The sequence below is a fragment of the Diaphorina citri genome, unplaced genomic scaffold, assembly GCF_000475195.1.
Source record: "Diaphorina citri unplaced genomic scaffold, Diaci psyllid genome assembly version 1.1 scaffold407, whole genome shotgun sequence".
NCBI lineage: Eukaryota > Metazoa > Arthropoda > Insecta > Hemiptera > Psyllidae > Diaphorina > Diaphorina citri.
The window spans coordinates 230,124-241,424 of NW_007377842.1; the positions used below are offsets into that span (position 1 = coordinate 230,124).

General features: G+C 39.0%; 1 protein-coding gene across 1 annotated transcript in view; it reads left to right on the plus strand.

Moving 5' to 3' along the window:
- The window catches only part of LOC103508532 (neuronal PAS domain-containing protein 2-like), a 70,757-nt gene extending 59,830 nt beyond the window's left edge, over positions 1-10,927 (plus strand). Inside the window, exons 11-12 of the mRNA XM_008473088.3 lie at positions 958-1,114; positions 10,569-10,927. The gene's annotated coding sequence lies outside the window, so the exon portion shown is untranslated. The remainder of the gene's footprint in view (positions 1-957; positions 1,115-10,568) is intronic.
- Positions 10,928-11,301: the final 374 nt, after the last annotated feature.

The following is an 11,301-nucleotide window of genomic DNA, read 5'->3' on the forward strand; positions in this document are numbered from 1 at the left end:
TGTTGTTGTTGTTGTTGTTGTTGTTGTTGTTGTTGTTGTTGTTGTTGTTTTTGTTGTTGTTGTTGTTGTTGTTGTTGTTGGTGTTGTTGGTGTTGTTGGTGTTGTTGGTGTTGTTGGTGTCGTTGGTGTTGTTGGTGTTTAGAGCGAAGAATGCGTTACTGTGTACATACAAATGGATCTCATTTTGAACAGCTTTTATAAATTTGTTTGTTGTTGTTGATTGTTGTTGAAATAGTTAAGTGAATAATACAAAAACTAAAGAAATAATTAAGAAATTGTTTTTCTTTCTCACAGTGTACAGAATTTTTGTAGAGCAAATTTTTTCGAGTGAATACATTTTTTTAATTAAAATTTTATGCTGATTCCAAAAATTAAATAAAAAATGGGGGTTCCCATAAGCGTGACCTATATTTGGCAAAAAATGGGCCGTTTTGCAAAAAAAATTGCAAATTTAAGAAAAGCCATTTTAATCAACAAAATTTCATCTACATGATGCCGTTTATTTCATTCCTTAATTCCCAGCCGTTTCTGAGATATAAGCGTGGTTCGCAAATCACGAACCGTGCTTCGTCAATGTTCGTAGGTAGCTGGCAATAGGAGGGAGGTATAGGGTGGAGAAAAAGGAGGTATACGCTAGTGACCCAAAACACACGGACCCAAGATAAATAGCTTATCCCTATTCAGTTAAAAAGTAAACAAAATTGTGTGATGTCAAGCTTTTATCATATCTCCCCGTTCTTTTACACCATAACATGTAGATAGGTAAATGATAGTTTCAGGTATATAGATATAGGTTTTCAGTCAGTTTAGATAGGCATTCTCTAATAATTTTACTTTTGTTTTAATTTTAATGTTCATTATTTGTCTTTTTTGTTTTTTCATTGTAAACTAATGTTTCAACTAATAAATGGTTGTCTGTAAATATTTAAAAAAAAAAAAATATATATTCTATTTCAGATTTGTGATAAGAAAGCTAGGTCATGTTATGAGGGTTCAGGGGTGTTGGTATCTCCTCAGTCTTGTGGAAGCTATTGTCAGAGTCCTGTTGATCCAGTAGTGTCTACATCTGACAACATCTCAACTTCAACTTACCTAAACTTGGACATGCAAGATGGTAGGTTATACGTCAAGAGTTCGAAGCGCCGCCCGGCCTATATTAACACGAAACAGAATTTCATGGTTTTTCGGCATCTTGACCTCAACTTTTCTCCCACTTCCCTTCAACTTTAAGCAAATTTTATTTGATATTCCTGGTCGGACGTGAAAACAGATGCGAATTCTTCAAAACCCGAACTTTCTACGATTTGTTTAACCGGTTTTCTGATAGGCTCAAAAATCTTGAAAATCGCTTTTTTTTTTTTGTTTTCACCTGATTCAATTAATTAAGCATACAGCCCGTTCTACAAATGGTGGGAAGATGGTAAAGGTGTCTCCGGAAAGGTCTCGTCGTGAACCTCGTACCTTTTTTGGATAACACTTCAGTCGATAATTTAAGACCGGTTTTAGCGTCACTTATGTTAAGCTACGCCAAGCAAGGCCAATAAATGGATGGGTAACTTGAACATTATATTGGTATTTATTAGGAAACATTAAAAGGAATAAAGGGAGAACGGGCGCTAGTCTTGATTTCAAATCATAACATGAAAGTAAAATCAAAAATCAAATCAAAAATCAAATCAATTTCTGATCTGGGCATAATAAGTATTTTTCTTCTGCCCTTACAAGATTAATTATTATTATTATTATTATTATTATTATTATTATTATTATTATACATGTTTTCCAAAGGTACGTGTGTGACATATCAAATCATGCTATCTTTTACTTCTAAATCTTGTGGTGATATTATTTTTTCAATTCACTTCATTTTTGACTGTTCGCGAAATCCGCGAATCGTCAAAAATGAAGTGGATTGAAAAAATATTATCGCCACAAGGTTCAGAAGTAAAAAACAGCATGATTTGGTATGTCACACACGTACCTTTAAATTAATTATAGGATTCGCGGATTTCGCGAACACCACGAACAGTCAAAAATGAAGTGAATTGAAAAAATAACATCACCACAAGATTTAGAAGTAAAAGATAGCATGATTTGATATGTCACACACGTACCTTTGGAAAACATGTAGGATTCGCGGATTTCGTGAAGGTGGAATGAAGTTCCAACGTCTGAATTGGTCCGATCGTACCTACCTAGTACGACTCACCTGAATTGTACTACCAATTCAAGGACATGTGATCATTGTTATCCTCACTGCTCTGCTCTCCTGCCAAGGCCTTGGCGCTGCCCATCGGGAATTGCCATGTCAATGAGGCCGTCTGAGGAAGACTATACACGGGTAGTGTAGAAAGTCAACCTCTCCTTTACACTCCCCTCTCGCTTACGGTGGTTAACTGTCCTTTATAGCTACAAAGGAAGCCTCTAGTCTGCTAACTCAGAAGGCGCGGAAGTTGGACAATCATGGGCTCAACCTGGGTCGACCTTGTCCCCCGATCTATCGTGCTCCCTTCAGTCAGGGCAAGCACAACTCGTTCCTGTTTCTTCGTGCCTGACCGCCCTTAAACAGAAACTACATAGACTTCTGCGCTGTAAGGGAAAGGACTACCTTCAATCACCACCTGCTTCGCAATGGGCGATTTCATAACCCTGAGGCCTAGGGATCTCGTTGCAATTTCTATCTCCATGACTCTAAACCCCCTCGGGGCAGCTTCATCAAGTCATGACTTTGAAACGGGTGCCCGAATCCAGTATCAATCCTGATGTATTGTGGGTTCCTGAATCAGTCCCATCTGAGCACCGCTGTTCCTTTCTAGCCAGCGCTTTCTGTTTTGAACCAGGCTCGGTTCAACAGGATCCTGACATACCTACCTGAACATTCTCCTCATATAGTTGAGCATCTTGCAACTTGTCAACCTGGGCTATGAGGGATGGATAAGGTGCAGTACAAGGAGACTGAACGTAAGTTCAAAGTCTCAAACTCTCAGGTGAATTCCTTTCCCTTACTGCGAACCACCAGTGAGCAGGCAGAGGGCAGAGATGATTTTCGACTGCATCAGACGTATAAGATATTGTCTAACTTCCAATACGGAATCCTTTGCACGAGAGGCCTTCTCACAAGCTACCAGTACCTTATGACGAAATACCCTGAGATTACATCAATTTTCGTCTAGGCATTAACAGTGAGCAAGCAAAAGCTCGTAATGCCACAGGACCCGATCCAATATACCTATAGGAAGAGAGAGGGTTATTCCCTCTGGTCCACACACTAAGCACCTGTTGCTTAATATCCCTCTCTCGGAAACACACCTTTCCTCCAAGCAAAAGTTAAGCGAATGTTTCCTACTCTCCGCCCCACCCTCTTAGCTCCAGTAATTGCTCAGAGGAATTCTCCTCTTAAATTGGTCGGCTAGCCTCTCCTGGGCAGGGCTACTAAGAGCCTCAGCTCCAAGTCAGCCATTTCGTAATCCAGGACAAGAGTCGCCTCGGAGTCTAAACAGACGTAAGGGGACTGATCAGATGCAACTAGCTACCTCAAGCACAGGAAGGTACAAGCGTCAGATACGAAATGGGAGAAATGACAAGCTCCCCCTTCATTGCCCTCTCTAACATCGGGTTATTCACTGCCCTTCAACTCCCGTCCTCCATAGAAGTATTATGGACACCATTCCCCCGGCGCTTGTCATGTAAGGTCAACTCGTTCAGTGTTAGGGTTGGGTAACCTGGAAAGATCAGACATTAGTGCATTAACTGTGAGATTGACATCGCCAAACCTGGAAGAAAGCATGTCAATAGCAATAATGTAATTTTCGTCAGTGATGGGTAAATTGTCAATAATACGTTTCGCCCTATCATCAAGTTGGCCTAACAGGTATAAGAATTTTTCCGTGTTTGACAATTTCGAATGGATGAGGGCATTAAAATTGGACTAAAAAGAGTTAAAATCTGCATAATTCCCTGAGAACCTAGCTAATTTTATCTGTGGTAGCTTGACTCGGGAATAATGTTCTTGATGACTGAAGTTTCGTGTCGCATCCTTGTCACATTTGAGAGCTACATACCAAATTTCAAGTCTCTAGCTCTTACCGTTCTCGAGATATTTTGTTTACAGTCAGACAGACACACACACGGACCAATGGCTGGCTGAAATTTAACTAGTTTAATAGAAAAACACATTGCATACTTTTCAAAATTGCAGGCGCATTTGAAACTTTGGGGGGCGTGTACCTCCTTTAGGAAGGATTTTCGCAACTTTTACTATAGAGTTGACCCCCCCCTAAAATGACCCCAAAAACATGTGGTTAAAGTTTTTGCACACTTTTTTGAATCACCCTGTATATTTCTAGAATTTTGTAAAGACCTCAGTAGAGTAGTGTTTACTTGAGGCCATTGAGGCCTGTAACTGGACTGGCTATAAATCCAAGTCTTCACAAGGCTATAAATCCAAGTCTTCACAAGGCGATGGTTTTTCGTGGTCATATACCGTCACTTTGGCGCGGTGTATGGTTGACAATGACGAGATTTCTGTCTTTAATTTTACCAATCTGTTTATGCTCACCACACACTATCAGGTAGACCTGATGACAGGTACTCCTGATCAGGCCTATCTGATAGTGTGTGTGCTCATGGCTCATGGGGTGTCAGGTGTACCTGTCAGTGAGTGGGTGGCCTTATGAATCCCACTCACGCTCAGATCTGAGCGTGAGTGGTGGGCCTGGCCGCAGAGTGGCTTTCGCACGCGATCACCTAAATGTCCTAAATGTTCCACCGGGGAGTCTCCACCTTCTCCCTTGTGCAGTTGACCGGTGGGCAGTTCTGATAGGTACCTACCCTTAGGTACCTGTAGGTACCTCTCCCATTGGCCTGGACTCACTTTCGGCCTAACCTCAGAGTGGCTTTCGCACGCGATCGCCCAAATGCCTCACCGGGTAGAGTCTCCATCTCCTACCCAGGCAGTTGACTGGCGGGCAGCTCTAATAGGTACCTCTCCCTCTGGCCTGGATTCATTCGGAGTGGCTTTCACATGCGATCACCTCAATGCCCCTCCGAGGAGAGTCTCCATCTTCTGCCTTGTACAGTTAAGCGGTTACCAGCTCTTTGCTTACAATAGGAAATAAATCTCCTTAATTCTGAATAAAGAAACTATCCATTCTTCATACGGATATTATCTTTGCCCTGCTGTCGCAGAAGAAGACTCTGGGCAGGCCTTCCACCGAATGACTCGCTTGCTAATAGAGTGGGCATCTACCCACGGGGGAAATAATTAGCCACGGAATAGCTCCCGGCTGGTTGGAGAGACCTTTTGGTCCTTTTGGTCTGAAGGTGGAATGAAGTTCCAACGTCTGAATTGGTCCGATCGTACCTACCTAGTACGACTCACCTGAATTGTACTACCCTGAGAAAAACCAAAAAAATATGAGCGTTCGTCTAATTTTGTCACCGAGTGTATTTTAGGGATCAACACTGAACAGCAATCTGAGAAAAACCAAAAAAATATGAGCGTTCGTCTAATTTTGTCACCGAGTGTATTTTAGGGATTTTGGCTTTCTGCAAAATTCAGAGGGAGTGAACTTTTTCATTTTAAGTAATCTATCTGACAAAGCACCAATTTTAAAGGCAGGTAATGAATGGTTCATTTTTGGTCTCTGCCAAAGCACCAACAACTTTTTTATAATGCCAAGACATACAAGATGCATGTAATCAAGAGGTACAGTCCACTTTAACTGGGAAGTCCGATGACCTTTGGGTGCGCACTCGTCAAAAAATAGCTCGTTGATTAACAAGTAAGCATGTGAATAGTTGATCCCATGGGATTTTTCACGCCGAATCGAATGGTGAAACTTTTAGAACTGTCCGACTTACAGTTGAGAAGTTGCGGTTCCCCTCCATGCGCTTCCATCGGACTTCCCAGTTGACGTGGACTGTACATTTTTAATAAAATTGAAGCCGAACAAATGCTGCAAAGGTGTTGGACCTCGATGGAACTGATCATCGTCCAACCTTCTATACTCTGCATCAGTTCTCGGAGATGACCCTGAAGCTGAAGTATTTGGAAAATAAAGCGTTTTTGCATTTTTACTGTACTGTCCCTCAATTTCAGCGTGGGCAACAATTGAACCCTGTATGACCTTTTATAATATTCAGCAGGTAACTTTTTGCGGGGTATCACAAATAAAATGTTTTATTCTAATTGAATACATAAATTGGCACACTCAAATAAATATAAATAAAAAAAATATTCTTAAACAAAAAACCTTCTGTGTACATTGCATTGAATTCGGTAATGAATTTGTTCAGATACACATTCAGGTCAGGCTTGGAAAAACCATAGTATATCCCAAATGGAGCCACATGATTTGTGTTTGGTAAAGAAACAAGAATAGGCCACAGTGCTGCTGTGCTCGATTCAAATAATGGCATACCATCAATGTTTATTGATAAACGTATAGTTCTCTCTCCATCATTTTGCTGTAGGATTAGTTTTTGTAACACATGAACTAAGCCAAAATGTAAATATATCCCAGGGGTCATTTCCTCGATAGAATCCACATGTGTTGGAGTACCTAAAAGGGTTCTATAATCCTGTGGAAGTTGATGATGATGTGGGTGTATGTGCGGGTGGGTTGGTATGTCTGTGGGTGGGTATGTGTGTGGGTGTGAGTGGGTGTTTTTTTACAACTTTATCGACTTTTTTTTCCTTCTCAAATACCTACTTTTTGCCACACATAGTAAGCAAACGGTTTGAGTGGGTGTTTTTTTACAACTTTATCGACTTTTTTTTCCTTCTCAAATACCTACTTTTTGCCACACATAGTAAGCAAACGGTTTGACAAGTTACGAGATCAGAGCGAAAGAGAAAAGAGAAGGAGCTCTAAAAGAGTTCATGGAAGAAGTAGGAAAGAAAGTGGGAGAGTGTGCAAAAACTTTAACCACATGTTTTTGGGGTCATTTTAGGGGGGGTCAACTCTATAGTAAAAGTTGCAAAAGTCCTTTCTAAAGGAGGTACACGCCCCCAAAGTTGGTTTTAAAAAATCGAATATTTTTTATTACGGCTAACCTGTTCGTGTGATCGGAACGGGGTAAAAAATACAAGATAGTAGCTTTCTTTTGGCGTATCGAATATTTTTTATTACGGCTAACCTGTTCGTGTGATCGGAACGGGGTAAAAAATACAAGATAGTAGCTTTCTTTTGGCGTGGAAATGAAGACCATCACAATTTCAGGGGCGGCCATAGGAGGGTCGGCTGAAAGAAAAAAGGCTGTAACTTTTCTGTGGATGCATGGATTTAAATTTCGTTTTCACTTTGTTAAACCTGATGTTTTTATCTACAAATAAGGTCGGAATAATTTTTTTCTCAGACTAAGAACTGACCATCGAAAATTTGACCCGATTACATTACTTTCCTATAGGATAAGGAAAGTAACAAGTGCGCTAGAATCACATGCGTACAGTAGGTATACCTACTCGCCCCACTATGGCGTGACGTTACGCTAGTCATGCACTGTTGCCACGTTTTGCGCTCGCGTTAAAATGTGCATATCTCGAGAAGTACATAACGTAACTGAAAAAAATTTGCGGTGTAATTTTTTTAATTTTTTCTTTTTTCATATGAGTAAATATTTGAAAATCATGAGAATTGTCAATTGCCTGGGTTAATAGAACCCATAAATGGGAAGTATTGTGTCTAGGATGGTGGTCTAAGCTTGAAAAATAGAATAAAAAAAATAGATAGGTATATCTTTCGGATTTGTTCTATTTTTCAAGCTTAGCCTGAAGTATATTAATTTATTATTTACCTATTCAAGACTCTGAAATCTGAGTTGGCACATACTTATGTACCTACCTAAATCTATACAGGGTGGTTCGTGATTTGCGAACCACGCTTATATCTCAGAAACGGCTGGGAATTAAGGAATGAAATAAACGGCATCATGTAGATGAAATTTTGATGATTAAAATGGCATTTTTTAAATTTGCAATTTTTTTGCAAAGCGGCCCATTTTTGCCAAATATAGGTCACTTTTATGGGAACCCCCATTTTTTATTTAATTTTTGGAATCAGCATAAAATTTTAATTGAAAAAATGTATTCACTCGAAAAAATTTGCTCTACAAAAATTCTGTACACTGTGAGAAAGAAAAACAATTTCTTAATTATTTCTTTAGTTTTTGTATTATTCACTTAACTATTTCAACAACAATCAACAACAACAAACAAATTTATAAAAGCTGTTCAAAATGAGATCCATTTCTTTGTACACAGTAACGCATTGTTCGCTCTAACTCAGGACCAACTGCGTTGTTCATCAAATCTGGGGTCACTGACGCACACAAAATCGCGATTTGTGCAAATTTTTGTAGAGCAAATTTTTTCGAGTGAAAAATTTTTCAATTAAAATTTTATGCTGATTCCAAAAATTAAATAAAAAATAGGGGTTCCCATAAGAGTGACCTATATTTGGCAAAAAATGGGCCATTTTGCAAAAAAAATTGCAAATTTAAAAAAAGCCATTTTAATCATCAAAATTTCATCTACACGATGCCTTTTATTTCATTCCTTAATTCCCAGCCGTTTCTGAGATATAAGCGTGGTTCGCAAATCACGAACCACCCTGTACATATATATAGAAATGTGTCACTGCACTGAAGCCCTTCTCAAACAGGTATGTTGTTGGAAAGGCAAGTAATAACCACTTGGCCTTATTCCATAGGTCTCGACAAGTTTCTTTTCCTTGAGGCCAGAACTTTTCATACTCATACGAATTGAACAGAGCTTCTTTTCAACATCATACTTGATGTCCATCAATGATTTTTGAATAGATTCAGGGACCAAGGATTGTCCGCTGTGGATGGATTCAAAACCCACTTCTAATGTTGTTCGGTCTTGACCAGTTCTCTTTTCGCCCCCAGAAATCGGAAATCGCCCCCGTTCAGAATCGCTACTCTAAATGGTTACTAAAGGATACATGATGTGTGTTTCATTCTGTCTAATTGAGCTTCAATGAATTCCAGAGCGCTCAAATATGACTCCAATCTTGTTTGTGTAACCTCTTCGCCACATTTTCTGCACTTTATAATATCCAATTGAACTAGAACATAAAATAGATACATTTATCTTGCTATTACACTAGTCTTTTAGTCTTTTCAAGATAGCTGAATCCGAATATAATGACCGTTTTTCTGGGTCAATTCGAAATTGACGTTTTTCAAAACGTTTTTGCGTTTTTTGAAAATAGCTTTACACTTCAATTTATTTTATAATATTACCATCTACTATATGGCTCGAAAATTAACTATATCTATGGAAAATGTTGTGTCTTAGATTTCAACTAAACGTAACCAAACGTGCACAATATTTGAAAATCCGTTAAAAGAATAATCAAAAACGAGTTTTTTTTTCTTCTTCTTTAGGGTGAATTGATCGAAGAAATGTCTTAACGGAGGTTGGTGAAATGCAATTTTCAACTTTAATTCCCCATCAGTGCTTAATGTAGCGTCTAATGTAACAGTTGTTCCATTGCTACAAAATAAAAACGGCGGTGGAACACTCATCACTTAAAAAAAAAAAAAAAAAGATTCAATTAAGGCTTGATTGAAGTTTGGTGAAATCGGCTATTAGAGTACCAGATCATGGGGAATATATTGGTAAAACTGCTAGACCTATCCACACTAGAATCAAAGAACATTACTCGAGTGTCAAAAATAAACATCCCACTTTTGTGATTCGCGAAAACCGCGAATCGCAAAAATTCGAGTGAGTAGTCGATTATACTTCAAATTTAACGTAGAAAACGAATATGCAATAAAAAATAGGGGTTCTTATTAAAAAATCCAAAGTTGGTACGCGATTCGCAGACTTCACGAATTTTTTCGCGAATCGCGATATTGCCAAAATGTCCGCTTCAAAAATCAAAAAGTTACGGGTTTTTTTGTTTTTCGAAATTTCGAACAGGCTCCGAGAAAATCAATTAAAGCATAAATTCTGGGACACCCTGTATACATATAAAAGAGAAATATGGACGGGTCATGTATTTATGTATGTCTGTCCGAATTGTTTAGAGAAAACTGTAATAATATATATCGAAAAAGTGTCAGCGAAGACCCCCAGTAAAATTGTCTAACATAAATCCTTTTGTCTCGCAATATGTTGAACTCGAGTTATTATTACTGTTATAAGACAAACACTCTGGATGAGTAACGAGTGCTTTTTTTCGAGAAATTTGTGCTATAGCCTAGGGAAGCCTAGGACAGTATGTCGAATTTTCCACACAGGTTAAGTATATTCAAAATGAGGGCGATTTTTCGGCTAGCGTTGTCGTCCACACCTGACCACTATTACAAACAAAATGCCCCAAAAAGTAAATCTTATATTGTTATCTTTCAATTAAAATAAATATCACTCTTTTATCTTAAAAATTGAACGTGTAGCATCATTTCAAATTTCGTCAGGTAACGCTGGGCTTCCGAAAATCCTACAATGCTGCAGTGCAGTGAGTACCAAAGTTGTGATTTAATAAGTATAATAAAATAATACAAAGAGACTGCATTTATTTATTTATCTTTTACAGGCATGGTTGAGGCCCCTTCATTCATTATCGAAGAGGAGACCCAGCATACCGCAGTACATAGCTCTGAAATGTTTCAACTGTGGGAGGAAACACAAGCGACAGATGAGAACATTTCATCACTGGCTGATAAAAGTTCACTCCGATTACCTAACCTTAAGTTTTCTAGTCATAGCGTGAATAGTTTGAAACAATTGCACAAGAGTCCAAATAGTTCGACTTCCCAGTCCATACGTCATAGCTTTCCTAGCTAAATCAAATTACTCATACTATCTAACAATTAAAATAATGAGGTAGTTTTATTTTGGGAGTAATCAAATTATTTTAGGTCAGAGCTGCAGCTCGACCCACTTTGAGAAGCACTCACTCCTCCCCTACCGTTTCAGACCTAATTTTCCACCTACGTCATCATTTTAGTTCCATTTTCCCCGTGTATTTTCCTTATTCCAAACTTTCTCACGGAAAATATTTTCGGTTTAGATTTCAGGTAGTCCTAGGTAGCCGAACCCTGGCTCGAGCTGGCCTTTCTTGCTTCAGTGTATTCATAACTCTCGTACCGTTCGGACCTCGATACCTTCCTAAAAGTTTTTCCTGGATCCGCGGGTTTCACTAGGGCTTGGTGATGTGATTCGTCTTCTTTCTTGATCGACTTGAAGCTGACGTATACGTCCATGCATTCTGACGAGCAATGTCTCCACCTCTTGGATTCTTGCTTCCTCATTGGATGGAAAGAGGC